Genomic DNA, 25682 nt, shown 5'->3' with positions numbered 1-25682 from the left:
ATTTTGACCCCAACTTACTATTATTATCCCCATTTTACAAATAAGGAAACTGAGGTTTGTTAGTATTAAGTATCTTGGCAAAGACACACATCTGGGAAGTGGCAGACTGGAACTCAACCCCTGGTCTGATTTCAGTGATTGCTCTTAATTACTGCCAGGGCCTCCTAACACCAGTCACAACTGGGCCTGGCTAGTGACAATGCTTTTGGCATTCAGCACTGCTAAAGCAAAATATATTCATTTTCTCGAAATTATTAGACTATATCCTTTCTACATTTTTTGGTTTTTAAGCACTACTCTTTTACACTACTATGTAATACACTACTGTGTAATAGAGGTACATTAGGGCATTAATGTTAGCTTGTCCCTCTCTTGTAACAACCCATTGATTCAGGTTGCTCTAAGGCAGATCTCTTCTGAGCAGCAACTCAAGAATCCTGCTTTCTTTTATTGTATGGATCCACCACTTTGGAGTTCTTTACTTTAACCATAGGCATGAAAATGGGAAAAAGAATAGAAGAAGCACTCTGATTCTCAACTGCCTTGATCTGGAACTGAATCAAATCAGTTCTGCTTACATGCCATTGCTGGATCACAATCAAATAGTTTCTCCTAACTGGAAGAGAGACCAAGAAATAGTCTTTCTGTGTACCAAAAAAGAAGCGGAGAATTGAACATTGGAGAACAATAGAAGCAGCTCCAAGAGATGGGGGGTAGACAGTACATGGTTTGCTTCAATGTCTTTATCTAGAAAAAACAACTTTGGCAATTTCAAGATTGAAGTCCAAAACACTGTAATTATTCTTTGATTTTGTTGTTGTTCTTCAATTCCTAATTTGTGTCTGACTCTTTGCAGCCCCTTGGACTGCAGCATACCATGTTCCTCTGTCCTTCACTATCTCCCAGAAATTGCTCAAATCCATGTCCATTTAGTTGGTGATGTTTTCTAACCATCATATCCTCTGTCATCCCCTTCTCCTTTTGCCTTCAATCTTTCCCAGCATCAAGGTATTTTCCAATGAGTCAGCTCTTCGCATCAGATAGCCAGAATATTGAAGCTTCAGCATCAGTCCTTCCAATGAATATGCAAGGTTGATTTCCTTTGGGATTAACTCATTTGATTCTTGCTGTTCAAGGGACTCGCGAGAGTCTTATCCAGCACCATAATTTGAAAGCAATTCTTCAGCACTCAGCTTGCTTTATGGTCCAACTCTTGCATCTGAACAGGACTAGTGGAAAAATCATAGCTTTGACTATATGGACCTCTTGTCAACAAAGTGATGCCTCTGCTTTTTTTTTTCACCTTTTTTTCTCCTTTTCTACTTACATTAAATACATCGGTAAATCAGCAGTCGCATTCTGTTACCACGATTGTTATGTTGGGAGAGGAAGAAAAGGGGAAAAAGGCAAATGCTTTCTTAAAGGCAAAAAAAAAAAAGATACCTCCCTTAAAAAAAAAAAAAAAAAAAAACTGATCAGAAGAAAAAAATGAAGAGCCGGGAAATAAAAACTAAGATTCCCCAAGCCCACCAGAGCTCAAAGAAAAGCAGAAGAGCTGCTAGAAAATAGAAGGAAGGCAGCAGACAGGCCCATAAGTTAAGGCCAATCCTGTTCCTAAGTGGGGCAGTGGAGGGGAAAAGAAGCCTGGAGAAATCTTCACTCCTGCTCCATGGGGAAAACTGCGCCAAGAACTTCATTTCTAAGAAACTTATGAGAGCCATCCTAGTTCTTCCACTTGTAAGAATGCACTGGATGCTTTAGGGGGCTAGTGGGTGCTGGGAAAAGAGGGGGAGAATATGCGTTTCAGGGCCGTGGGAACTAAGGCTGCTCCTGGGAAAGGAAGGGAATTGAGGCATAAGTGGAAGAACCTAAGCTCAGTCCTTCAGAATCTCAGCATCATGGATTTCTCAGCAACTCTGGAACAGAAAGCAGTCTACAAGCCCAAAAGGCAGAACAGTTCCAATCCTAGCTCACTATGGCCTCTCCTCTCTTATTTCCCCCAATTTCCCCAAAATTCTAAGCTAGAACAAGAAGGAATTTAAAGTTCTCTCTTGCTTTGATGGCTTCCCAAAGACATCTTAAAATACCTGATGAGGGGCGTGGAGAGAGGCTAGAGATTTAGAAAAGACCAATGTCCCCTGGTGGTGAGACAGTCATGAGGGACCTTGAGTGCCAGCCATTCCCTGTCCACAGGAACAGGTGTTATGATGTGAGGGGGGCCACAGGCAGACCTCTGTGGTACAACTCCCTAGTGGTATGTGGATTAAACCACTGGTTGCATGGGGGATGGGTTTGGGGCAGTAAGCATGGTCAACTGAAGATTCTAACAAAGGAGAAAAGAAATCGGGCCTGATGGGAGGTAGGGGGGCAGAACAGACTGTACAGTGGGAATAAAGATCATACCTATTTACAGGGAAGTAGAAAAGACACAGTAATGGGTGGATCAAATTGAATGGGAACCCTGGGAAAGCACAGAAAACTCCTCCCTCTGGCTGAACTCTTCTTCACTCTCCTATAGTGGCCTATGCTATCCTGAGACTGCTCTGCAGTTGCTCAGTTAATTTCCCAGGAAAGGTAAACCTCTACCAAAGAGTCAGGCTGGCAAGAATACAGGTGCAGTGAGAATCAGAGTTAGAGAAAGCAAGCAGTGGAGACTGGGCTTGACTAGCTGCCACCGCTACTGTTCTCTGCAGCCCCTCCTCAAATCTCATATACACACTGGATTCCACTTAACTAAAAAGAGGGCAAGTATATCAACCAAACCGCCCATTAAACAAGTATCACAACTGAACTACCACCAATTAAAGTGCAAACTGCAGGGGGATATGGTGGCTAGGGCTGAGGCCATCTGAAGGCCAGAGAGAAAAAAATGCCTAAGTCAAAGGATGGGTATCAGAAACTCGTCCCTCCTCCATTTAGATCACAGCAGAGCCAAAGAGGCAGGCAACCAGTAAAGATTCTTTGGAGAACTCTGGGGTCCAGAATCTCCCCCACTATGGGGGAGAAGCTACCTAAGAAACTGGGTGAGGGGAAAATAGGCCTTGGAAGAGTTCACGAGCCACAGATGACACTGCCTCTCCACCCCTTCCACTTCTGCCCAGGCAGCCAATAGCAAGACTCCAACCTGGTGCCTGGGAGCTGGCCGCCCCATTCCCACCTCTACCTAGAAAAACCCTCCACAAGGCCAACTCATGGACTGCAGTGCTTTCAAATATGAGGAACTCCAACCAAACAAAAACAAAGAGGTAATGTTTCCTTACTACCCCCTGCTCTGAGCCTTACTTTCCCCCAAGGCCCTTAAAGTGACTGAACTGGAAACCTTCCTCAGTTCCTGGGTTCACCACCTTCCCCATCCTGGGGAGAGGAGGGAAAGGAGATCAAGAACAGAGACTGGCCAAAAGCAGAAGGGGAAGGGGCAGGAGACAAAAAAAAAATAGTTTTCTGAAAAAATGGGCAGAAGGAGGAAAGATGAGTAGGTCACTGTCTTGCACCTATAATACAAAGTGAAGAAACTTTGGTTTGGAAGGTAAGTCCTGGGGGATCTGACCCCCAAGCCCCAGAGTAGGGGTAGGAGGCCAGCAGTAACAGCAGCCTGGTGCTCCTGCTGAAGCATTAAAAAGTGCCGTGATGGAGCTGTCAGGAGGCAGCCCTTGGGTGCCAGGCTCGCTGTGCTGTTACCGTAGGGGGGAATGGAGGTTATTTCTTAGCTCTTGTGCTAGCTCCTTACTTGGTTGCTGCTAGCCACCCTCTCAGTTGCTACAACACTGTCTCTTGTTCTGCTGGGACTGCTCATGAAGATCCACACTCCGGCTTCGGCCTGCTGCACCCCCCAGATTCTGGGGTTAACTCTTTGGCAAATTCTTAGCTATTGCCAGGAAGAGATTGTTCACGTTCATAGCCATTTTGGCTGAAGTCTCCATAAACAATAAGCTGTTGTCATCTGCATATGCCTGGGCCTCTTCATACTCCACCATGCGCTTGTTGGCGAGGTCAGCTTTGTTCCCTGCCAGGACAATAACAATGCTAGGACTGGCCTGTCGCTGGAGTTCTTTTACCCATGTCTTCGCTCGGGCAAAGGTTTCCTGATTAGTAATGTCATAAACCACAATGGCAGCTTGGGCACCTCTGTAGTACATGGGGGCCAAGCTACGGTATCGCTCCTGCCCAGCTGTGTCCCAGATCTCAAACTTGACTGTCGTGTCATCTAGACAAACAGACTGGGGAGGAAGGCCGCTCCAGTGGTGCTCTCCTGGTACTCGTGGAACTGCCCTTTGACAAAAGGTAACACCAGGCTGGATTTCCCCACCGCAGATTCACCCAGCAGGACCAGTTTGAACTGGCATATTTTGCTGGCCTGGGGCTGCCCGTTGGGCCTGGCTGTGCTTCTGCTAGTCATGGCTAGATTATCAGAGTGGGAAAGGGTGGAGGGAGGGGGATGCCACAAGGTGGCAGAGGGGGGAGGGGGAGGGGAGGGGGCATCCAGGCTTCAATAGTTCTGGGGTTCCATCTCCCCCATTGGGCCCAAGTCTGTCATGCCTCTGCTTTTTAATACCCTGTCTACGTTTGTCATAACTTTCCTTCCAAGGAGCAAGCGTCTTTAATATCATGGCTGCAGTCACCGTCCACAGTGATTTTGGAGACCAAGAAAATAAAATCTGCCACTGTTTCCCCATCTATTTGCCATGAAGTGATGGGACTGAATGTCATGATCTTTGTTTTTTGAATATTGAGTTTCAAGCCAGCTTTTTCACTCTCCTCTTTCACCTTCAAAAAACTCTTTATTTCCTCTTCACTTTCTGCCATTAGAGTGGTATCATCTGCATATCTGAGGTTGCTGATATTTTTCCTAGCTATCTTTATTCCAGCTTGTGATTCATCCAGCCTGGCATTTCATATGATGTACTCTGCATATAAGTTAAATAAGCAGGGTGACAATATACAGCCTTGACCTACTCCTTTCCCAGTTTTAAACCAGTTAATTGTTCCTTGTCTGGTTATAACTGTTGCTTCTTGACCTACATACAGGTTTCTCAGGAGGCAGGTAAGGAGGTCTGGTACTCCCATCTCTTTAAGAATGTTCTAGTTTGTTGTGATCCACACAGTCAAAGGTTTTCACGTAGTCAATGAAACAGAGGTAGATATCCACCATTATGACTTTCAATACAAGATTCAAAAATCTATGTTGTTAAAGCCTATATATTTAATTTATAGAATTAAAAGAAAGGACGTAATCATTTTCTTAGAAGAGATAATTCAGTGTTCCTTTTGAAAATATCTCATGTAAACTTCATCATTACCACACTAATTTAAGGTGATGGGAGTAAAACAAAATGTCCATAATCTGAAAGAAAAGCAAGGAAAAAAATTTAATGCCTGAAATTGCAATAGCATTTTGGAAACTTTTTTTTTTTTTTTTGGAAAGCAAGCATTAGCTTTTGGATTAACCACTAAAATGTTAATGATGATTTCTGGGGAAATTTTTAAAATATTCGATGTGACTGATGAGCAACAAAAAAGGGGGAGGGAGGATTCATCATGGTTCCTTGCTGCCTGGATATAAACACCAATTGATGTTTCTCAGCTTTGATAGCTGTGGAATTGCCCTCTGGTCATCTGCCACTTAAATTTGGTACAAAAGTAGGCCAAGATGTAAATTATTGAATATTTTAAATAATCTTTCAGAGAAGTGTTTGTTAAACTTAGAAACTCTGAGGGCTTAACACTTTGACAGTAATCTGAAAATCCACTAAACCCATCTGGTTTTGATTCCTTCATTCAAGTCAACACTGCAGTTTGAGATGATGTCACTTGTGCCCAGACTGATTTTTAAAACAGTTGTTTTTAAGGGTTGAGTCATTAAAATTCAGCAACCTTGACAAACTGATGAAGTAAAATCACTATAAAGTTTTGTATAAATTCTAATGCAATGAATTTGAAACACATCTACTCTTGGAAAAGAATCTCCAATTCCTTGTTTACATACAGAGATTTTTAAATAGTAATTCGAAAGCCCAATAAATAAAGATCCCACCTGAAACTCTTTAAAACTGCTCAGCTCCTTATTAATCCTGCTTTGACATTCCATAATCTATATATTATAGCACCATTCTGAAAAGGCTCTAACAAGAGCCTCTAAGTTCCAGATTTCAATTCCCCAATAACTATATGGAACATACAGTCTTTCAAATTCAACACACCCAAACTGAACTCATCTGATCCACAAAATTCACTCTCTGTCCCATTGTACCACTCAAGCCACACAAGCTTAAGAAGTTTAAGTCCTTTTTGACAGTTTCTTCTTTTCCTCCACCACATCTATATATTTGCCAACTCCTATTGACTGTTTCTTTGAAATAGTTCTTGAGATTTTCCTCTTTCTTTGGGGCCACTGACTATCGCTTTTATTGAACTTGTTGAAATATTGCTTCCACTGTTTCTTATGTTCTGGTTTTTTGGCTGTGAGGCATCTGGGACCTTAGCTCCCTTACCTGGGATCCAATCTGCACCTCTTGCTTTGGAAGGTGAAGTCTTAACCACTGGACCACCAAGGAATCCCTACCCTAAGGATCAAAGTTTCATAACTGATAGCAGATGGAGGAGAGGAGATGCAAGAGAAGATAGAGTATTCCAACTGGTTAGGATTGTCATGAGCAGAGCTGAAGAGGAAGGGCCTTAGAAGCTGTTTTAGGGCAAATAAGAAAAGCACTTTGGCTGAAGGTTGGATGAGGGCGTTAGAAGAGGAAGAATAGACACAGTTGTAGATGGATGAGGCCAGGTACAGTTTGGGAGTGGGAATGAGAACCAAGAAATGTTTTTAAATAGGTGGGTGATGTCCAATACAGTATGCTAATGCATATATATGGAATTTAGAAGGATGATAACGATAATCTTATATGCAAGACAGAAAAAGAGACACAGATGTATAGAACAGATTTTTGGGCTCTATGGGAGAAGGCGAGGGTGGGATGATCTGAGAGAACAGCATCAAAACATATATATTATCAAGTGTGAAACAGATCACCAGTCCAGGCTGGATGCATGAGACAAGTGTTCAGGGCTGGTGCACTGGGATGACCCAGAGGGATGGAATGGGGAGGGAGGTGGGAGGGGGGTTCAGGATGGGAAAGACATGTAAATCCATGGCTGATTCATGTCAATGTATGGCAAAAGCCACTACAATATTGTAAAGTAATTAGCCTCCAACTAATAAAAAGAATTGGGAAAAAAAAATAGGTGAGTGATGGATGAGAACAGAGTCAGCAGATAGGTGAGAGGTGATGATACTAAAGTAGTTCTTTTGGAAGTCTTAGGTTTAAGGAAATAAATGGTAGTAAAGTAATAAATATGAGTAATGACAGTGACCCCAAAGTGAAAGTGAAGTCACTCAGTCGTGTCCGACTCTTTGCAACCTCGTGGACTGCAGCATACCAGTCTACCAGTTAGAACTGGACATGGAACAACAGACTGGTTCCAAATAGGAAAGGGAGTACGTCAAGGCTGTATATTGTCACCCTGCTTATTTAACTTCTATGCAGAGTACATCATGCAAAAGGCTGGGCTGGAGGAAGCACAAGCTGGAATCAAGATTGCTGGAAGAAATATCAATAACCTCAGATATGCAGATGATACCACCCTTATGGCAGAAAGTCAAGAAGAACTAAAGAACCTCTTGATAAAAGTGAAAGAGTTGGCTTAAAAGTCAACATTCAGAAAACTCAGATCAGGATTCAGGGAGAAATTCCAATCACTAGTTGAGAATGAGCAACATATTTTCCTGAATACCTTGTTGAAATTATTAAAGAAGGTTGCTGTTCTGCTAGTAAATGTGGAGCAAGGGATCAATGAGGAGGGGAAGATATTGCCATGGAAATATCCCTTACCTAACATCTGCCTTTCAAGAACTTTTGAGGCTTTCAGGTACATGAATGTTTTAATAATTTCCCAGATAAGTGACCTTATTTGAACACTGTTCATAATTGGAGCAACAAAGACTTCAGTGTAGAGTTTGAATTTCAATAACTGCAATTAGGACTCTCAATAATTTTATTTGAAATAGAGATTTTGCCCCCAGATTACTTAGGGATAGAGACAAAAGGTAAGTCTTTGAAAAAGCTTGTTTACCAGCACAAACCTCATTTACTTAGAGAAGAGCAGCAAACATAAATGGGGAGAGGTGTAGAAACAATATGAGATCTCATAGATTCCATGGCAGGTCCAAGGACCTCTGAGGACACGTGAGCAGGCAGAAAGAATGTCTGTCATTAAATTCCAAGGTGGAAGTCATCCACTTATATTCAAAGGTGAAGCTTCTTCATTTGGAGGTAGCTAATTCAAGTCTCTCTTCATAGTAACACGTAACAGGCTGATGGAGGCTAAAGCATTGGTCTGAGTGACAGCTTTGCCTGCATTGGCCCTGTCCCATCCTTATCTGCAGTGAGGTCTCCTTACATAGCCTCTGGGACCTGTGTCTGGGTGGCTAATTCATACCTAGTACTACAGATACTTCTTTTCCTCTGGACATGCTATATCCCCAACGAGCAGTGAACAAACCTAGTTCACAGAAGAGGCAGTTTATTGTGGTATTTAAAAATACAGACTCTGAAACCAGACTCCCTGGGTTCAAATCCTGCCTCTACCACTTAGTGAGAGACGAAGGGAAGCTGACAGCCACTCTGTGCCTTGGCTTTCTTACCTATGAAACAAGGATAATAACACCCTCAGAGAGCTGCTATAAGGCTGCAGCTTAAATGAATGTAAAGTGTTTAGGTGTTTGCCATTGATATTTTCCAGTACTTTCTCTGAAATCATTTGGAGAAGTTCAAAAAAGTAAATAAGTATATATTGTTAAAATAAGTCAACAGGACCAAAGCAGCCTTAGCCATGAGGCTAAGCCCCACATCACCAAACCGAGACTTGAATCCAGTTTCAACTCTCCCAGAAATGGAATCTTAAACCAGTCAGTTGGGAATCACATGATAAGCATTAGTTAGTAGGTAATCTGCCAGATAAACTTCTACCATCCCTAAAAAGGGAAGTAATCTTGCAATCACTGATCCCATTTTCTACTGAATCTTTGTATAAAGTTGATAAGATCTATAAAATTTATTCAGTTGAGTTTTGCTTTTTAACAATATATCTTCTAATATAAATAACTTTATAACTCTCACATGCCACAAGCCACTTCTTAATTTTTTTTTCAAGATGTAACTGAACCAGAGAAAAGATGGTTAGATGGAAAAGGCAAGTATTCTACCTAGATGGAAAAGTATTGTAGCCCAGAGAAAGTAGAAGATTTCACTCCAAATCATCTTTACCATAAACGCCTAAGCTTGCACACAGTGAAGTGAAGGAGGCCCTGCATAGGGGCATGACTACAGGGCTCAGACTCCACTGGAGAAAGAACCGGCCAGCCCTGAGGCTTCCAGGAGCCTGGGCCTCCAGGTGTGAACTCTCGAAGGACCCCCCTCAGCTTTCCTGCCCACGTCAGCCTCCTCTGGGGCAACCCCCAGACAATGACCGTGCTGGGCAGTGGTATACGAGCTCAGTGCAAGGCCCCGGTGAGGGACTTGTCTAAAGGGCATCTTCTTCCCAGGTGACCAGCTGAGACTTCACAGTGTTTGCATCAGGGCCTGAGGTCTTCCTCCACTCTACTCTGCTTCTCCCCTTTTCCTCTCACAGGTGTCTCAACCCACAGACTGGCTGCACTCCCATCTGTCCTGCCATCTGCTTCCCTGAGACCTAGACTACCACAGCATTTTTTCTAAACTTCAGTAGACCAGTGGTATAAGAACCTCAGAGCTTCCCAGTTGGCACTAGTGGTAAAGAACCCGCCTGCCAATACAGGAGACTTAAGAGATGTGGGTTCGATTCCTGAATCGGGAAGATGCCCTGGAGAAGAACAAAGCAATCCCCTCCAGTATCCTCACCTGGAGAACCCCATGGACAGAGGAGCCTGGTGGGCTACAGTCCATAGGGTTGCATAGCGTTGGACACAAATGAAGGGACTTGACAGGTACACACAAGAACCTCAACCAGGGTTACCTCGTGCACAAAAACTCCCCCCGAAAGGAATTTTTAGTTTTCATTTTTTTAAAACATTTACAATGTGATCTGATGAAAAAGTAATTGTGTTCTTTATAAGAAACTCAAATATGGCAGAAATTCATAGTTTGATTGCTGTCTACAAGAAATTCCATTACATGACTACTTTGTAACTTATTTAAACATTTCCACACAATTGGGCATTTGTACTGTCCCCAGTTTTTCATGATTCCAACAGAATTTTTACATTGTTTAGAGTTATATATTGAAATATTTGTGAAAGCATGTATATGAGTTTTGCTTTCATTTACGTTTGTCATCTATTTTGGAATCTTGAGTCCTTAGCAACTCAGTCGTGTCTGACTCTTTGCAACCCCATGGACTGTAACCCACCAGGTTCCTTTGTTCATGGGATTTTACAGGTAAGAATCCTGGAGTGGGTAGCCATTCCCTTCTCCAGGGGATCTTCCTGACCCTGGGATCAAACCCAGATCTCCTATACTGCAGGCAGATTCCTTACTGTCTGAGCTACCAGGGAAGCCCTTGGGATGTTGGGGGATAGTATAAACTGGAATTTCAAGGACTGAACCCACATTCATTATTTTGGATTTTACATAGCAAGGATTTGTGAATGATTTTCTGCCAAGTGGGGTTTTGCCATAGTGGTGAGGGATTCCCACCCTCCGCCTGTCCTATTTCTCTCATTTGACTTATGACCTTAATAACAGAAAAACGAGGACTGTTCAGGGGCGAGGGGTGCTAACTTCTAGGACAGACCCGGTCACTAGCGATACAATGGCTCCTCCCTTTTAGATCTTGAGGGCTTTGTCCTTATAAAGGCTTCCTACAAACCTTCATAGTGTTTAGTAACATTCTACATTCTAATCTAGATTCTAGATACTAGATAATCTAGATTTCAGATTCTAGAGTGTACAATATGTTCAAACATAGCCTAAATTATTTTTCTAGAAAAGTATACTTTTCTTGCTTTTAAGAATTTCCTTTGTATAAAAACCTCCTTTTGTCAAACTTCTTTTTTCTCAGGCGGGAGGGGAGGGGGAGCATCCCCCACAGCATATGGGACCTTTAGTTCCGTCCCCTGCAATGGAAGTACAAAGTCTTAACCATTGGACCACCAGAGAATCCCCTTGTCAAACTTTTTGAAAAGAAAACAATAACAAAAGATAAGGATAACAATAAAAAAACAATAACAAAAGATAAGCTTATTAAAGCTATAAACCCAATCATGCTTACACCATGGCCAGCTGAGTCTGTTTGGCCAGTGGATCAAATGATTATGGCAAGGTAAATTCACCCTGTCAGACATTCCCCTGTCTTTGAGACAGCTTATGAACCGCTGTACAATTTCTGCCAGTGCTACCCTAGCAAAAATGTCCTTGGCTTACAAATGTCTGTGCGTTTGTTTGGTTAAAGGACCCAGATAATCTGTGGGAGGCAGCCAAAGAGACCTCCCAGGTGAGTAAAAAGAGCTGAAAAGGCAAAACACATCATACAAGTACCAATAAATGGAGACCAGGATGTTGATAGAACATACTTATTAGTGACTCATATTAGTGACTCCTTGAAAATAATGAGAAGCACTTAAACGTCTGCTTTTAAAAAATAAAATAAACCAGATTTTTTTTCTTTTAGTTTCTTTTTCCTACTTGAATCAGGAAAACCAGGGTTGAGTTCCTAAATTTTTCAATTTATATACCCATGAAGCCAAGCAAAGTTCACACAAAGTAAAGATGTACACCTGAGGAGTAGATCTCAGACTTTAATATGCTAAGGCCCACCCAAGGAGCTTACCAAAATGACAAACTCTTCAATCCACTTGCCAGAATTCTGATTCAGGTATTGGCATTTTAATAACCCCAGGTAATTCCCATACAGGGGACAGGGAGACCACACTTTGAACTAGCTGAACACTGACCCAAAGCCTGCAAGACTTCTTTTTCTAGTCATAGTCTGTTAGTGAGTTTCAACATAACTTTGAACCAAGTCACATTCACCACGACCCAGTTTCAGTCTATAAAGTGGAGATGGTCATATTTGTCACCTACCTCATGACCAACACATGTATATTCATGAGATAATGCCTGTGAAGTCATTTAAATTCCTCAGTAGAAAGGCACTATATTTCAGGTATTTATGTCCAGTATTACAGTGACACTTTGTTTTTTAGGGACCTACAAAATATAGAACCATTCCTGTGAAAATATGTTAATAAGACTACTACACTACAGGTTCAATCAAATTACATAACTTGTACACTGAAGGGGAATGGGTTCCTCTGCCTCAAATTTGACTGACTTAAAAACTCACTAACATTATAATCAATATCATTTTTCTTTTTTATGATTTTATTTATTGATTTGTTTTTGGCTATACCGGGTCTTCATTGCTGTGTGGGTTTTTCTCTTGTAGCAGTGAGTGGGGACTACTCTTTGTTCAGTGCAGGGATTTCTCATTGCAGTGGCTTCTAAACACGTGTTCTAGGGTGCCTGGCTTCAGGAGTTGTGGTATGAGGTCTCAGTGGTTGCAGCTCTCAGGCTCTAGAGCACAAGCTCAATACTCGTGGCTCATGGGCTTACTTGTTTGGCAGTGTGTATGCACCACCTGGCAGGCTACAGTCCACGGGGTTGCAGAGTGTCGGACACAACTGAAGCGAGTTAGCATGTGGGATCTTCCCAGATTAGGGATCAAAGCCATGTCTCCTGCTTGGCAGGCATTCTTTGCCACTGAGCCAGGGAAGCCCCTCATTTTTCAACTACAGATCATAATTTGACATTCCATGGTGTATTAATCAGGGTTCTACCTGAGAAACAGAACCAGTAGAAGACATATCTATATATCTGTATGTACAACACATTTATACATATTTGTATATACCTATACATATAAACGGGCTTCCCTGGTAGCTCAGCTGGTAAAGAATCCTCCTGCAAGGCAGGTGACCCTGGTTCAGTTCCTAGGTCAGGAAGATCTCCTGGAGAAGGGTAGGCTACCCTCTCCAGTATTCTTGGGCTTCCCTCGGGGCTCAGACAGAAAAGAATCCACCTGCAATGCCAGAGATCTGGGTTCGATCCCTGGGTTGGGAAGATTTCCTGGAGGAGGGCGTGGCAACCCATTCCAGTATTGTTGCCTAGAGAATCCCCATGGACAGAGGAGCCTGGCGGGCTATAGTCCAGGGGGTCACAGTGTCAGACACGACTGAAGTGATTTAGCATGCACGCACATATGTATAAATATGGGTTTCCCTGGTGGCTTCCAAAGGAGTCCTGGCCAGTCAGGTGACTGCCCACAAAGATGGGTTCAGGGATGCGCAGACGACTCAATCAGACTGATAGACTCAGTCTTAGAATTCTTGCTGGATTGGGTAGGAAAGGGGTGCTCTCTATTTCCTCTGGTCGTAAAGCTAACAGAAAGCAGTCCCGGAGCTGTTAATGATGACCTTGTCACAATAGGAAGAGCTGCCAGAAAGCAGAGCTGAGATGGAGAGAGATTCTGAAGCCATTCAGATTTGGAGCTGCTTAGCCAGTAATTCCCTCCCTATGTTTAAGCCAATTTGAGTTATGTGTCTTGAACTCTTCACTAAAAGCTTCTGACTACACTAGCTACAGTTCCCCTCTTCACATTTAGGATGGTACTCACCAGGAGTTTGCTCTGCAGAGAACTAGAAAAAGGAGCTTTGCGTCCCTCCCTCAGGCTTGCTGTTGGAGCTGGCATTCTGATGTTCCCAGGACCACAGCTCCTCAGGAGGCAGCCAAGGTCACCCACTGAACAAAGAAGGGGCTCTCGGCTGTCAAGGAGCACCATCACTGCCGCTGACCTCTGCTCAGGGGTGGTCACTTCTGCCTGGAGCTCGAGGAACAGTAGGCAGCATAAGGTAGAAGGACAGTAACTTCCACAACTTGGGTCGACGTCTGTTCACACCCAGGCCAGCACTTGCTGCTCCCAAAATGGGACTAGAAGAGAGGGAAAGAGGGAGGTGGGAAGTAAAGGAGAAAGAGGGAGGAAGGGAGAGGAGGGTGAAAATAAACTTTTGCTCAGCTCCCACTGTGTGCCAAATACTTTTCACGTAACTCTTCTCTCTGGATCCTCACCATGCTCTATGAAGCTCTATGAAATAGTTTTGTGAACTGCTTATTACCATCTTCATTTTAATTGGGAAGAAAATAGATCCAGGGAGATTACCTGATTTGCCCAAAGTCACATGCTTATACAGTCTGTGCAGAGCTGAAATTTAGACGTTCCTGATCCCTACATCTGTGTGTGTGAAAGTTCCTATCTTTGAGAACATTCTTATAAAGCACCCCAAGACATAAAAGAAGGATGGGCCACCTGCTCATCCTCTTCTTCTCAGCTCCATGGAGGATCCCGAGGCTTCCCCTTGGCAATGTAGGACTTCAAGAGCACAGAACAGGTGTGATGGGAGAACCTCTGGGCCAGTTAGAACTCAACTCAGACATCAGTTTTCCTGTGATAGGAAGGAGTAAGGAGGATAGAATAAACAAACAAAGTACCCCCAAATCCTTTGCAGTTCCAGTACATACACAGAACCAGGCACACCATAAGTGTTTAAGAAATATTTGTTGAACAAATAAATAAATGAATAACGTATGCATGCTAAGTTGCTTCAGTCACATCTGACTCTTTGCTGCCCTATGGGCTGTAGCCCACCAGGCTCCTCTGTCCATGGGATTCTCCAGGCTAGAATACTAGAGTGGGTTGCCATGCCCTCCTCCAGGGGATCTTCCCGACCCAGGGATCAAACCCATGTCCTTATGTCTCCTGAATTGATTTATTACAGTAAAGGTAAAGGGGGAAGTTTGGCTTCCTGGTTTTATTTCTCCTTACAATAACAACTTCCCTCTCAGTTCCACATTGGATTGTATTCTCTAAGCTGAAGATTTAGTGATGGTTTGCTGGCTGATTGCCCAAGAAGATATGGCAGACACACCATCCACCACTTGATTGCTGGTCTCCCTAGCAGAAGAAAGGATATGGAAGATTTTTAGGATCACTGAGGGAATATGAGGAAAGAGGATAGAAGGAAACATTGAATAAAAGGCAAGGAAGGTAAGGATGGACTTTCTTGCAATTCTAATGATGACATCTATTGCTCTGTTAAAAGAAAGTTCTCAAATGCTAGTTAACATAATTCTGAAAAAGATGTTTCTGAATGGCATCGTGTGCATTCCAATACAAGAACAGACCTGAACCTAGGATTTATTGAGTTCCTTAAACAGGTCAGGCACTAAAGTGGTGAGTAGTTACTGGTGCTCTGCATTCACTTACTATTACCTTCAGAAGGATAAGCATTCTGATTTTTCTTCCAGGGAGACACCCCTCCCTGACTCCTAACTTCCATCCTTCAGGCAACATTGACTCCACTCCTGATTCCAGTTTCTGACATGCCTAGCTAATAAGAGCAAGCAATTTCCCCAGCTGTAGTGACTGGTTGGAGGAGGGACATGTGACTCAGCCCAAGTCAATCAGAGTGAATCAGGAGTAATTCCTGCTAATCCCAAAGCCCTCGCTTTTCAGTTGAGTTTAAACTTGAACAGGTCTGGGGTTGGAAACCATCTTGCCCTCACATGAAATTAAGAATGAAGCCAATATAAAGAAGAGAGCAAAACGGAACTGAAAATGGGGAAACAAAAACAAAACTAACAATATAGATCACTCCACTGGGCTATTAATTCAGCCTGGGGTGTATCCTGTGACTTCTCAGTTACAAAAGCTGTTAAGTTGGGTTTGCGGGGTCACTGATAACTGAAAAAGACCCAACCATACAGGCATTTTATGTACTCCTCTTACTTGATGTCTCTAACACTCATTTAAAAAGGCATTATTATCCTAACTTCAAAATAAGAAAAACAAGGCTTAGAAAAATTAATTACTTGTCCAAGGCCACATAGAGAGGGTCAACTGTAATTTTAGAGAATGAGAATCATTCTTAATATCTGTGACAATTTAAAATCATGCACAAGTTGCTGTCATACCTATTAAAAAGGATCATCTGTAGAGAATCTGAGAATGGAAAACTTGCCTTTTACGTTTTTTCTTTTTTTTTTTTCATTTATTTATATTAGTTGGAGGCTAATTACTTTACAATATTGTAGTGGTTTTTGCCATACATTGACATGAATCAGCCATGGATTTACATGTGTTCCCCATCCCGATCCCCTCTCCCACCGCCCTCCCCATCCCATTCATTTTTTCAACATGATGTGTGTTTGCAGTGGGATATACATGAATGCATGTATTTTTATTCAATATCAAGAGATTATCTGCATAACAGTTAAGAGCTTGGATTCTAGAGTTAAACTCCCAGGTTCAAATTTCAGCTCTTCTTCTATTAAGTGTGTGATCTTGGACAAACTAATCTCTCTGTGCCTCAGTTTACTCATTTGAAAGCTGGAATGAGGATAATGAAAGCAGTGCCTTGTGGAATTGTTGGATTAGGTGAGTTAACACATGAGAAGTGCTTAGAAGGTATCAGAAAGAAGGAAAATTTCCCCACCATTCTGGATTCTTTTGGCTGATGTAATTATTAAACTCACACAAGAGGAATTAATGAGAAAAAAATTAATTCATATATACAGAAGTCTCAAATAAGTGGAACTTCCAAAGTTACCAAAGAAGGCTATTTATATATCATTTTTAGACAAAGAAACCATTTTATGTGAATATTTAAGCAAACAAAAGGATGTGTGCCTGGTGCAGCAAACTAATGAAGAAGTAGCTAAATTTATCTATACAGCTTTCTTAGCCTTGAATTTCCTAGCTCTGATGATAATGATACTTTCTATCTTCCTGATGTAAAGAGGATGCCTTCACATGGGAGATTTATTTCCTGCTTTCAGAAGGAAATAAGAGGGTGCCAGAATGCCTTTTTTATTTTTATTGGGATATAGTTGATTTACAGTGTTGTGTTAGTTTCATATGTATAGCAAAGTGAATCAGTTACACATATATCTACTCTGTTTTAGATTATTTTCCCATATAAGTCATTACAGAGTATTAAGGTTCCCTGCGCTATACAGTGAGTCTTCATTAGTTATCTATTTTATATATAGTAACGTCTATGTGTCAATCCCAGTCTCGCAATTGATCCTTCCCCTGCTCTTACCCTTCAGTAACCTTGGGTCTATTTTCAGATCTATTCTCAGAATGTCTTCTTTTAAATATAATTTGCATTTCACTAGCCATTTCTCAAGTAGTTTTAATTCAAAATAATCAATATGCCACTGGCTAGGCAAGGAACATGTGAAGAAGTGTCCAATTAGGGTGAGTGCTCCCACCTTTGTCCAGATAGAATTTCTCTGGTCTGGTCTGCTAGTCCCTGAATGATTGAATCATGGAGTAGGCATTGCTTTTCTCCAACTCACACTGTGTAAAGGCCATTGGGAGTCATTTAATATTAAATAGATCAACTCCAATTAGGTTTAGCTGCAAGTAGTATAAAACCCACATTAGCAATTGTTTAAATTAACTAAAGGGACATTTTTCTTGTCTAAACCGAAGCAGTCCAGGACCAATATTGCTGTCCATGGGATCAAGGATCCAGCTCACTCTCTATGTTCCACTATGGTCCACTTCATGGTTCATGGTGTTTACTAATTTCCAATGATTATTTAAATTTCAGTCACCAGAGAGGAAATAAGCTGGAAGAAGGGACAAAGATTTCATGTTAGCATTTTTACAAAACAATGTCCTAGAGCCTGCTCATATCCCCTACCTAATCTTCTTTAGTAACATGGAGTTACCAAATACTGCAGTGAATAGATATCAGATCCAGTGGATCCTATACACAAACGCACGCATAATTATAGTCTAGATCCTGGCCCCCAGAGCAGGCAGAACAGGTAAGCATCATCTCTTACTGAGAATGCCACCTTGGCTAGACTCCCTCTCTGCAGTGCCAGCAACACACCTAACACTCAGGCCACCGGCTTCTCTGGAGTCTGTTTTAGGGTCAGTATTTTCCATATTTCCCTCTCTCTGTCTCTTTATCTCTCTCTTTTGTCTCTCTCTGTATCTCTCTCTCTTTTCACTGGAAAATAGACTTGCTTACATCTTAAAATTGATTTTGGATCTTGAAAAACTTAATATAAGTATTCTTTTTTGAAAATATTACCTTTCTAAAATTTATATTAATATTTTAAACATTGCTATCACTGCATTATTAAAATATAACCCTATCACCAAGAAACCAGGAGAAGAATCCAAGATATTTAGACCACAAATCTTTGACACTGACCTAAACTTTCAGACAGACTTGCCACAGGCAACTTAACAGCTCTGGTTTCCCTTCTTCCTGAATTTGCCAAGCTGGAAGAGGATGAGGGGCCTAGCACTTTCTATCCCTGTATACCACTTTTGAGTAAAAAATAAGGGTCCCACCTATGTGCTCGGGCCTGGTGGGCACATTAATTGCCTCTGCATAAAAAGGGGAGGTAGACAATATTCTTTCCTTTTAAGGATAATGAAAAGAATTCATTAATCAAATATTTATTGATAAAATACTATAGTTTGTCTCAGTTAAGCACTTATACCTGTGGTGGTAAAATGCAAGAGAAGAATGGAAAAAGGAGAAAGGGAAAGAGGAAGAAAGAGAGGAAAGGAGGCAGGTTGGCAGGCAGACTGTGTAACAGCCAGCCTCTGAGTGTGTACTTGGGGACCAAAATCATCACTGAGAAAAAGAAAACTATTGTTCCCTGAATTTTTGTGCATTTCCAATCCCTTGGGTAGGCTCTCGTCTGAAACTATCTAAAGGATGTATGCACACCCAGGAAGAAGCAAGTATTACTCTACATAGACTAGTTAATAGCCATCCAAGAAGGATGCTTTAACCATTCACACCAGAAGCAGAATTCTGTATGAGGCCTTTCCTGCATGGTAGCATACATTATAACCAACATTGTCACCATCATCATTACCATCACCTTCACCACCACCACTAGTAGCATCATCATCAAGGTTTCCTGACTTATTACCAACAACACAAACATTCCCTGCCCAGCTCTGTGTGCGAGGCACTGTGTCAGCACTGAAGATAAAAAGAGGAAAGATCCACTTTCTGGTCCCAGAAGCCCGCAGTATAGAAGGCAAGGCTGTTTGGAACCAACAACAGTGAGGCATGATGACAACTATGTGGGGAAAATGAACTAAGCTCCATGGGAAAGTGTGATTAATGGTCTGTTTTCTGCCTCAAATGGGATCTTTTACCCTCAAATATTATTCAAGAGCCAAGGAAATTCATCAAACAAAACAGCATTGATAGCACAAAACAAATGAACACAGCTACAAAGGAACATACTTCCTTAAAAGTCTTTTTTTGTGGCAGAGAATTTATTTTTTAAAATTTTATTGGGATGTAATTGATTTACAATGCTGTGTTAGTTTCAGGTGTACAACAAACTGAATTTGTTTTACATACACATATATCTACTCTTTTTTAGATTCTTTTCCCATGTAGGCCATTACGGAGTATTAAGTACAGTTCCCTGTGCTTTAAATTGGAAGATTGGGATCGGCATATAAAATTGGGATTGGCACACTACTGTAAATAAAATATAGATAACTAATAAGTTCCTTAAGAGTCTTATAAAACTTCAGAGAAATGGCAGACTGAGGCCCTTTTCCTTGATCTGTCTCCAAACCTATAGCAGATAAAATATAGCCATTAATAAGTCCTATTCTAATTTCAAATCAGGGACCAGGAAATAAAAGGTAAAATCAAAGCTACAGAGTTAGATCCTACAGTTGATGCCATGGATGCCCAAGGAAGAGAATTGTGGGTATCAGGAAAGATCCAGGAATTCCAAAGGGATAAGATTTATGACCTAGAGACCTGGAAGGGCTATTTGTTTTAAGAAAAAGAGCTTGGGGGTGGGGGGGAATCACTACAAGTGGGCTTCCTTAGTGACAGGGAAGTGTTATCTTGCCCATGGCTTTGTATGCGTGTGTGCATGCATACGTGCATGCGTGTGTGCTCAGTGGTGTATGACTCTTTGTGACCCCATGGACTGTAGCCCACCAGGCTCCTCTGTCCATGGGATTTCCCAGGCAAGTATACTGAAGTGGGTTGCCATTTGTTCCTCCAGGGAATCTTCCAACCCAGGGATTGAAACCATATCTCCTGTGACTCCTGCATTGGCAGGCAGATTCTTTGCCACTGTACCACCTGGGAAGCCTGGCTTTGGATGGATGCAACTAAAAACTACATGCCTATAGTTAGGAATCCCAATTAGACTCTTTCTTGCATGGGCACCTTCGTGGTGCCATGATGCCAACTGCAGAGAAATGTTTCTAAGTAAGTAAAACCCTTTGGACACCTGGTAGATCCAAACAGAAACCACTCTGTAGGGATGCTTCCACATTCTGGAAATCAGAGATCCTGGTAAGAGAGAAAACAGCCCCCACTGAAGATATATTCACAACCAAAACTGAAAAGCTTGTACTGGGAAACTATCCCCTGTGAGAAAGATTCCATACATGCAACAAAGAGTGCAATAAAATACCTGAAAGAGACTTTAAAAAACAGCAAAATAGTACAAACAAAACTGAACACCCTAACTTGACACAACTGAATAAGCAAATATATTTAATCTGACCCAACCTAGAAAGGTCTTCACCCAAAGACCACATCCCCTCTTGTGTTTGAATTTCAACTGCTAGTAAATCATTCTTTCATATGAAATATTTTCTTCTTTCAGCCTTCATTTTACAAGATGCAAATTCTCCTGAGAAAAATTAATATGTTAACCTTTCTCAAATTTCAGTGTTTATTGGAATAATCTGTGGAGCCCTTTCAAAATGAGACCCACTCCAGTGAAACGCTGAATGAATTTAAGTGAATTTAACATGGGGCCAGGCATCTGGATATTTAACTAGTGCCCCAAGTGATTTCCAGAGTAAAATAAGGATGGGTTTAAACTGCTGACCAAGTGATCTGCTGTAGAAACTGGTGAGGGGCTGAGAATCAGTTGAGAACTTTTAATAACAACTCTATATTTTGAATGAGAATCTCTTCATTTGTATGAGTTATAGATAGTCTGTAGATATTCTTTTACATACACACATTTTAAGTCATATAGACTTTCTACTTTTCATTTAAGATGATATTTTAGCATATGGTCATGGCTATTGGTAGTAGAAGTGGAAAGGAAGAATAAAGTCAGGGAGATCTGCTAAATCCAAAGCTAAGAATTAAGGAATAACACGGAGAAATTGTTATCTCTGCTATGTCTGCCTCAAATACAGCTTGGGCTGTCAGGGACATGTACTACTTGCCAGATATCTCTAAGCTCTTCCACATTCCCACACCTCCCTGCAGGGGCCGTGGCTGTGTGGCTAGTTCAGTGAGCAGAAGCAGCATGTGTCATTTTTAGAACACACTCTTAAGAGCTGTGTGCAACTGTTTGCCACCCAGTTCCTCTTTTCCAAGCTTGGGGGTCAACTCCCCAGGGAGGGTCACCCGAACTCCATCAAAGTTGCATGAGTTATACATAAACCTTTGTGGTAAGTTTGTTCAAATTCAGGAGAGGATATGTTTGTTATCACAGCAAAGTCTAACCTAATACACTTGTCTATAAGAAAAGGAAATGGGTAAAATTTTGTTTAAAAAAAAGTGGCCTCCCATGCCCAACCTAATGGTTGTAGAGAACAGTTCTTCTCTTGCACCCTCTTTTTCTATTTACTTTCCATCACTCTCCCAACATCTTTAACTTGCTAAAAATGAACAAAGATCCCAATAAACTCCAAGATACCACTTGTTCATTTTCTTTTCCTACTATCTCATCCTTTAAGCGGAGTTCCATGAAGCCATGCAGTGTGTGTGGGTGTGAAGGTGCTGTTTTTAGGAAACAAAAGATCCTGATGTTTCTAGTCCATACCTGATAAGAGCAACAACTGGCAATGGTCACCTTTTACTGACCTCTTTAGAGCTCGTTTCCTTTCGGTGTAAAGAGACTAGCAGAACCAAGCAGATGTTCTGGCCACTGCAGCTGCTTGATTTACAATGTGACACCACATTTATGAAATCAGCTGGGGGACCCCATGGCATCCTAAGGTTTCAGGAAGGGAAATTCACGAGTGTGAGTCAATCCAGCTTCCATGCGGTCAAGTGCTCTGCAATGGTAAGTGGCTCTGAGTTTCCCAAAGGATGGCCACGGGTCCTGGGGGAGGACAGGAATGAACATAAAGCACTGTGCTTCCTTCCTTGACAGGACCGGTGGGAGAGACAGCAGGAAGAGAACGCGTGGAGAGGGACCCCAAGAAGCAAGGAAAGAAACCTCATTTTTCAAACTGATACCTTCCCCTAAGTGTTCTTCCCAACTCCCACTCCAGCATGAGGAGGATTCAGGAACAATCTCCATGGCAGTGAGGGAACACCTGCCGGGGCACGTCCAGAAGTTTGCACCATTCCTTTCACACACATCCCACTCTTGTGCTCACAATAAAAAATGGGGTCTCTGTGGGCTGCAAAGAGGTCTGGTTTGGAGATTAGTGAGCCGAAGAGAATCAAATAAAGTTTGACAGCATCAGGGTTGAGAAAGTTATCCTGAGGCAACGTACTTAGTAATTTGCAATGATGTTTCAGTGCAGCAGCTTGCAAAGGCACAGTCTCAACAGTCTATTGTTTACGGCTTCTAAGTGAACTGCATGCTAATTGTATTTAAAAAGATGTGTTCAAACTTCTCTCATGCTTTTTATAAAATTACAAAACCATGGATCATGAAGTTTGCCAGCCACTCTTGTGATAAAAATAAAAACAAACTCAGTACTCCTCTGGCATTGCAACATTTGTTCAATTAATGAGTGAATGAAGGGCCAAGAGGAGAAGGTAGCTGGGGAAACAGGAAGAAATGCAGTGTTAGACATTTTGGGTTTGGGATGCTAATTGAAACATTAGATCTTTAGCACACAGTTTGACATGTCAACAAGTGTCTCCACAGATGTGGCAGTTACTACCTCTGGTATTTGAGGTTTTTCAGCAAGATGGTTTTGATTACTTTACAGATATGATGCCTCTGCTTCATAATTACGTAACAGTTGATACAGACACACTTCTATCTGATACCAAGTACCTTGAAATGATATACAGTATGTGCAAAAAGTTTCTTACAGGAGTTGCGGGAGAAGATGCAGAGTGTCATGCAGCAAAATTGCTAGAGGTTATCATTCTGCAGTGCAAAGGGCGTGGCATTGACCAGTGTATTCCCTTATTTGTGGAAGCAGCTTTAGAGAGGCTGACAAGAGAGGTGAAGACAAGTGAACTTCGAACAATGTGCCTGCAAGTTGCCATTGCAGCTTTGTATTATAATCCACACCTACTTCTCAATACCTTAGAAAATCTTCGCTTCCCTAATAATGTTGAACCAGTTACAAACCATTTTATTACACAGTGGCTTAATGATGTTGATTGTTTCTTGGGGCTTCATGACAGAAAGATGTGTGTTCTGGGCCTATGTGCTCTTATTGATATGGAACAAATACCACAAGTTTTAAATCAGGTTTCTGGACAGATTTTGCCAGCTTTTATTCTTTTATTTAATGGATTAAAAAGAGCTTATGCCTGCCATGCAGAACACGAGAATGACAGTGATGATGACGATGAAGCTGAAGATGATGATGAAACGGAGGAACTGGGCAGTGATGAAGATGATATTGATGAAGATGGACAAGAATATTTGGAGATTCTGGCTAAGCAAGCGGGTGAAGATGGAGATGAGGAAGATTGGGAAGAAGATGATGCTGAAGAAACTGCCCTGGAAGGCTATTCCACAATCATTGATGATGAAGATAACCCTGTTGATAAATATCAGATATTTAAAGCTATATTTCAGACTATACAAAATCGTAATCCTGTGTGGTATCAGGCTCTGACTCATGGTCTTAATGAAGAACAAAGAAAACAGTTACAAGATATAGCAACTCTAGCCGATCAAAGAAGAGCAGCCCATGAATCCAAAATGATTGAGAAACATGGAGGATACAAATTCAGTGCTCCAGTCGTGCCAAGTTCTTTCAATTTTGGAGGCCCGGCACCAGGGATGAATTGAGTTACCACTTTCCTTCCTGCAGTGTGATTGTAGTGAAGAGCTTGTGTTCCTCCTAGTAGCGGTTCCAGAACTGGTTCATGTTATCTACTATAAACTAATTGATCAATAGATGGACAAAGAAACCCCAGAAGGTGGGACTTGATCATGCAACTTGGCACTGAAATGAAACCAGAGGGATTTTGGCCGGGGAGGGAGGTAACTTGGGGGCTAGGGAGTATTTTCTTTATTTTTTGAAGAAAGTAAGGATTTGACTGAAAGTTCAAGTGACACTGTGGAAATCTACAACAGGAGGGGATGTCATGAAGGCAGCTTTTCTTTTTCTGAGGAAAAAATAGGCATGGGCTACAGGACTATTTAAAATGTCTCATTTACAGTATAAGCTCAAAGGTAGATGTAATTTTTACACCTATGAGTATTTGTCCGATTTCTGTCTCTCCTTCACCATTGGGTATCTATTCTTTATATGTAAATAAGATAAGGTAATCGATAGCCTTATTCAATCTTCATCATTTTCATTCATCAAAGATTGTTCCTATGTAGATTATTGGACATTTATTGTAGCACTACATAACTGATTAAAAAGAAAATCTGTAAATGAATTAGCACTTTCATATTGAAATAAGCCTGCTAGCCTATGTATAAAATAGCAAAATGTTTGCTGTTTATAAAAAGATGGGATGTAATGGGGTGGGGGGCAGGGGTAATTTCAACTTATTAATTTAAAAATGAATTAGCGATTTTGTACCTGGTGACTTTGTGGTGCACTCACCTCTGATAGTGACTTGAATTCGGTATGTTAAAAGGGGTTAGTGATATTTCATTGCTACTAAAAATGGCAACTCCCTCTGTGTCCTGTTTTTTTCTTAAAGCTCTCAGTGTACAAGTGGATATTTGGGTACAAGACCTTACTGTAACAAAGAGGAAAGGTGATATTTGAAAGCATGTAAATTGGATATAAAGTTCTACTCTTAAAGAGTTGATCAAAGAGTATGACTAAACATCTATATATGCAATCTATTAAAAGAACTTAATTCGGCTCTTAAAAAAAAAAAAAAAGAAAAGAAACATTAGATTGACAGATTTGACTACTTAAAAATCTAAAACTCTGTGTGACAAAGGATATCACAAATAAAAAGTGTAAAACAAGCAACACATCGAAGGGAAGTATTGCAACATACTAAATTAAAGATTAGTATCCAAAATATATGTATTTCCTAAAAAATGTACAAGAGGCCCACATCTCAATAGTTAAATGAGCAAAGGCTATGAACAGGCAGTTTGCAGAAGAATTTCAAATATCAATAAACAGATGGTGAAATGTCAATAAAAAGATAGTGAAATGTATTAATAATAAAGAAATGCACATGAACAGCCATATTTCAATGTTTTTGCCAATCAGTTTGGCAAAAAAATTGAAAACATTGACAATTTCAAGTATTGAAGATGATATTAAAAAACAAGCATTCTCATTCAACATGGAAGAAGTATACATTATAAAGTCTTTTGTTTGGGGAAGGGAGACAATCTGGCAAGAGTTATCACAATTTTAAATGTGTCTACATC

At 41.3% G+C, this 25682-nt stretch overlaps 2 pseudogenes; one reads left to right on the top strand and one right to left on the bottom strand.

Annotated features, from left to right (window-relative positions):
• Nucleotides 1-3749: 3749 nt before the first annotated feature.
• Nucleotides 3750-4411, bottom strand: LOC136176845 (ras-related protein Rab-5B pseudogene; annotated as a pseudogene).
• Nucleotides 4412-22976: 18565 nt separating this feature from the next.
• LOC136176814 (importin-7 pseudogene) lies at nucleotides 22977-24718 on the top strand (annotated as a pseudogene).
• The last annotated feature ends 964 nt before the right edge of the window (nucleotides 24719-25682 follow it).

The sequence above is a fragment of the Muntiacus reevesi genome, chromosome 10, assembly GCF_963930625.1.
Source record: "Muntiacus reevesi chromosome 10, mMunRee1.1, whole genome shotgun sequence".
In the NCBI taxonomy this organism is placed as follows: Eukaryota; Metazoa; Chordata; class Mammalia; order Artiodactyla; family Cervidae; genus Muntiacus; species Muntiacus reevesi.
This window is presented reverse-complemented; position numbering and strand designations above follow the sequence as displayed.